The sequence below is a fragment of the Portunus trituberculatus genome, chromosome 27 (assembly GCF_017591435.1).
Source record: "Portunus trituberculatus isolate SZX2019 chromosome 27, ASM1759143v1, whole genome shotgun sequence".
Taxonomy (NCBI): Eukaryota; Metazoa; Arthropoda; class Malacostraca; order Decapoda; family Portunidae; genus Portunus; species Portunus trituberculatus.
This window is the reverse complement of record NC_059281.1, coordinates 8,505,801-8,510,800: the sequence shown is the minus strand read 5'-3', so window position 1 is coordinate 8,510,800 and position 5,000 is coordinate 8,505,801. Positions and strand designations below refer to the sequence as shown.

The 5,000-nt window shown below is 40.7% G+C and overlaps 1 protein-coding gene across 2 annotated transcripts in view; it reads left to right on the top strand.

Moving 5' to 3' along the window:
• The first annotated feature begins 253 nt into the window (after nucleotides 1-253).
• LOC123509645 (dipeptidase 1-like) overlaps nucleotides 254-5,000 on the top strand; it is a 139,738-nt gene continuing 134,991 nt past the window's right edge. For both annotated transcript variants that reach the window (XM_045264090.1, XM_045264088.1), the window contains exon 1: nucleotides 254-415. The gene's annotated coding sequence lies outside the window, so the exon portion shown is untranslated. The remainder of the gene's footprint in view (nucleotides 416-5,000) is intronic.

Below are 5,000 nucleotides of genomic sequence, written 5' to 3'. Positions count from 1 at the left end.
GAGAGAGGCTACTTACTGATTCTACTTACTCATTCAACAAAATAAAATGAAATAATTGAAGGTAATAATGTGATACGAATATACGTAAATAAATAATCCCAATATTACATTAGTTATAACTAAAATTGAGGCTTCAGAGATACTGAGTCACAGAAAACGAGAAATGGCAGTCTAGATTGAGATCTTTTTTACCCCGAGTTATCGTCTCTATTTTCACTCTTTTTGACCAAGTTTTGTCACCCCGCTTCCTTCTGGAATGAAAAATAGAGTCGAGAAAGGAATGACGCACCGCTGAGTTCATATTCAAGTCAGAGAAACAAACACCACGGCGTTAGGGGGAGAGAAAAGAAGCAAACATCAACACAGGACAAGAGTTAACCCAAGGCGGAGTGAACGTGAGTCAACAAGCTATGCGGTAAGTGGTGCTTCTTGTTGTTGTTTGTTTTTTAGCATTTCACTTGCTGATACTCAAAGTTAGGGTGTGCTGCAACAAGAAAGGTAGTTAATAGTGGTGGACTTTGAAATAAGGACAATGCAGGATAATTGTAATATATTCTTTAATTCATGTTTTTGTTATTTCATTGTTAAATATTTAGATTAACACCATGATCCTCCTATGCCCCTAACCCAGCCTGTGCGCGGCTACCCCCTAGTCCCGCTCTGGGGTACTAATCAAATTTAAAATAATACTTTTTTTTTCTATTCATTTTCTTAATTCTTAATAGCGGGCAGTGTTACTTATGATAGAGTAGATATCATAATAATGTCTATAGAACCTTCAAACTACCCTTAAAAACCCGTGTGACTGAAATTTGAGTTTTTTAAGAATGTAGGTTATGTTGCCACAATTTTGAAAGCCCTCAGATATGAGAAACCTTTTTTGTAAGAGTCTTTTGTGCTATTGATAGAGTAGATATCATACTAATCTGTCAATAGAACCTTCAAACTACCTCATCATCACCATCACCACCAATCTTAACAACAAAAACAACAACAACAATAATAATAATAATAATAATGATAATAATAATAATAATAATAATAATAATAACAATAGCAGCAAGCACAGGTATGAAAATTAATGGACCGCGAGATGTGTAATTCGAGTATTTCATTATTTGTCTCTTAACAATGAGGAGGAGGAGGAGGAGGAGGAGGAGGAGTAAGAGGACCAGAAGGAAACGTACGACGGAAGAAGAGTAAGAATAGTAATAATCTCTCTCTCTCTCTCTCTCTCTCTCTCTCTCTCTCTCTCTCTTCTCTATGATCAGATAGACTATTTTAATTAAAGCAACTCAATTATAAGGGATTGTTACTAAGCCTCTGAACTACATTAGCGGTTAAGCAGAGAGAGAGAGAGAGAGAGAGAGAGAGAGAGAGAGAGAGAGAGAGAGAGAGAGGATAACCTAGTCACCTGTCAGATGGATTTAATTTAAAGTCTGCCTGTGTGTCCCGTGAAATGCAAGAATAGAATGGGTTATATACACTATCACTACGTGCTGCATGACGTGTTTGTTTGTGTGTTTGTATGTGTGTGTGTGTGTGTGTGTGTGTGTGTGTGTGTGTGTGTGTGTGTGTGTGTGTGTGTGTGTGTTTAATTACCCCGTCCTCCCCTCAAGAAAGCTTTCAAATAAGGATTCTTTTTCCTTTTAACATGTATCAGCTTTCCTCCATCCCTCTCCTTCATTCCTTCAAATTTTCCACCTCCATTTCCCTCCACATGAAAGCTCTCTCCTGTCTCGCACTTCTCTCCTTTCCTCTCTATCCCATTTTCTTCTACTGGTTAAGCTCAAACAATGATATTCGTCTTAATATTAAAGCACCTTTCATTGACACTAGCTTTAACAAGAATCTCGAATCTGAACCGACAATACCTGAGGAGAGGGCGAGGAGGAGCCAAGTGGAATGGAGAAGATCGAGAAGAAGACAGATTTAGCTAGAAGGACAGAACTGAGAGAGACACGAGGCAGCTGGGATTCAATGGAGATACAGAGCAGAGATATGTATACTGGAGACAACTTGTGTGAGAGCGGCCGACCCCACTAGGGATTATGGAGGAAGAGGAGGAGGAGGAGGTGGAGGAGGAGGAGGAGGTGGAGGAGGAAAAGGAGGAGGAGGAGGAGGAGGAGGAGGAGGAGGAGGAGGAGGAGGAGGAGGAGGAGGGCGATAACAACAAGATACAAATGAATAATAGTACTTCGGCATTTTCAAATATAAACTAGCACTACTAAATTCACGGCTGAATACAAAAAGATATGAACATGCTGGCCAACATGTGGCAGTTCCTATAACTGTCCCCACCCTCACAACCCCTTAACCCCTTCGGCACCGGGACGTATTTTCATCTATAGTTTTAAGTGTGATTAGACGATTGTATTGACATTATGAAGGGTCTATGAAGGTCAGAGGTTTAATGGCCAGAGTCTTCTCTATTTCAATCCCCACGTGAGTTTGTGAAGCTGTATAAAATCATCAAATAGTGACCAGAATGAGTACGGAAATGTGTAATGGTACTGAAGGGGTTAAAGATTGGGGTACTGTGGGGAATCGGGGGTTTTGGGGTGACGGAAAACATGTGAAGTATGGGCTTTAAAAATACATGTCTAAGGAGAAAAACGTTTATGGAAAAGAAGCAGTTTGTGTCCTGCATTGTAATATAAGTTTGATTATTACACATGACACAAAGCTATTAGTCAGATTAACGATAACGGACACAAAACTTCAGGTATAGTCACTGAAAGCAGTTCTCTTAAGACTCCAAAACTTAAGTATACATTGATGGTGAGAATGCTGTTAATGTTGGTTGTTGTTGTTGTTGTTGTTGTTGTTGTTGTTGTTGTTGTTGTTGTTGTTGTTGTTGTTGTTGTTGTTGTTGTTGTTGTTGTTGTTGTTGTTGTTGTTGTTGTTGTTGTTGTTGTTGTTGTTGTTGTTGTTGTTGTTGTTGTTGTTGTTGTTGTTGTTGTTGTTGTTGTTGTTGTTGTTGTTGTTGTTGTTGTTGTTGTTTGTTGTTGTTGTTGTTGTTGTTTATTGTTGTTGTTGTTGTTGTTGTTGTTGTTGTTGTTGTTGTTGTTGTTTTGTTTTATTATATTTTATTTCAGTTTCAGTATCAGTAATGCTTCAGTTTCATTTCTTAATTTGATTCTCTCTCTCTCTCTCTCTCTCTCTCTCTCTCTCTCTCTCTCTCTCTCTCTCTCTCTCTCTCTCTCTCTCTCTCTCTATTATCTCGTAGTATTATCTCACAGGTGTTATCAGCTCCAACTTTCCATCCTCTTTTCCTTCTCTCCTTTCCTCCTTTTCCTCCTCTTTCCACACACACACACACACACACACACACACACACACACACACACACACACACACACTCCTTCCCTTCCATCCTTCCCCATCCAGCCATTATATCCTCCTATACCACCTCCTGGAACCCACTCCCTCTCTCCTTTCACCCCCTCTCCCTCACTCCGGCTCTCCTTCTCTCTCTTTCCCCTAAGCACCGATATAGACGAAGAGATAAAACAGTCTCTCGCTTCGACATCACTCGGTTTTCGTCTTTTCATCAGGTGAGGCGACCACCTCTTTGTTTGTTAAGGAAGGAAGGTGGGAGGGAGGAAGGGAGGGAAGGAAGGAGGGATGGTGCAGTGTATAAACGTAGTTACCTTTACCTGCCGGAGAGAAAGGCGAGACGCAGGGAGGGAAAGGAGGGAAAGCAGGGAGGGAAGTTGATCTTATGCATGCGAGATGAAAGTGAAAGTTGATCAGGTTTAGAGTGTATGGGTTATGAGAGAGAGAGAGAGAGAGAGAGAGAGAGAGAGAGAGAGAGAGAGAGAGAGAGAGAGAGAAAGCGCACTCTCAAGTTAAAATGTAAATAAGCAGTTGAATATGAAAACACAAACACACAAACACAAACACCTTTTTAACTCTCTCTCTCTTTTATTTTGTTATCCTCGTCACCCATTCACTCTTATTCAATTTCTCAACAGTCTTTATCCCACTCTCCTATTCCTTCACCCGTCCAGCCTTCAAACTCACCTGCAAGTCTTTCAAATCCTGTATCTTTCGTATTTTCATCCTCATCACCTGTTTGTCCTTTTCAGTTTAACTTGTCTATCTTGTTTACCTGTTCCTTCACTATCTGTCCCTTCAACACACACACACACACACACGCACACACACGCACACACACACAGGTGGTTGTTAGGCAGCAGGGGTTTATTCCAAGTATTCGCCACAGCTGGGATGGGGACCAGCTGTAGGGAGGCAGGCAGCTGGTTGCCCGGGAGTTATGGCTGGGCAATAACCACCACTAGCTAGCTGCTCTCTCTCTCTCTCTCTCTCTCTCTCTCTCTCTCTCTCTCTCTCTCTCTCTCTTGTATTAGTTAAGTTGTGTTTTGAATTATCATGGTTTTTAGTTGATTTGTTGGTTTTGAATTGTTGTTGTTGTTATTGTTGTCGTTGTTGTTGTTTGCGGTGGTGGTGGTGGTGGTGGTGGTGGTGTTAATATTGATTTGTCATCATCTTGTATTTGTTTTATTCTTCCTTTACTGCTACTACTACTACTACTACTACTACTACTACTACTACTACTACTACTACTACTACTACTACTACTCCTACTCCTACTCCTACTCCTACTCCTACTACTACTACTACTACTACTACTACTACTACTACTCTTGTTCTTGTTTTCTTACTATTGTCGTTGTTTTCTTCATCTTTTTCACTTTCTCCTTTAGTTTGATATTTTTCTCCTCTTCCTCCTCCTCCTCCTCCTCCTCCTGCTCCTTGCCCAGCCTTCAATCTTTCCTCTTCTTCTCCACTTCTTCCATTCTTTTCTAATATATGTTTTCATTCTTTTCTTTGTTCGCTTCTTACCGTGATCTTTTCTGACAGGAGAGAGAGAGAGAGAGAGAGAGAGAGAGAGAGAGAGAGAGAGAGAGAGAGAGAGAGAGAGAGAGAGAGAGAGAGAGAGAGAGAGAGAGAGAGAGAGAGAGTTTTCTTTTCTC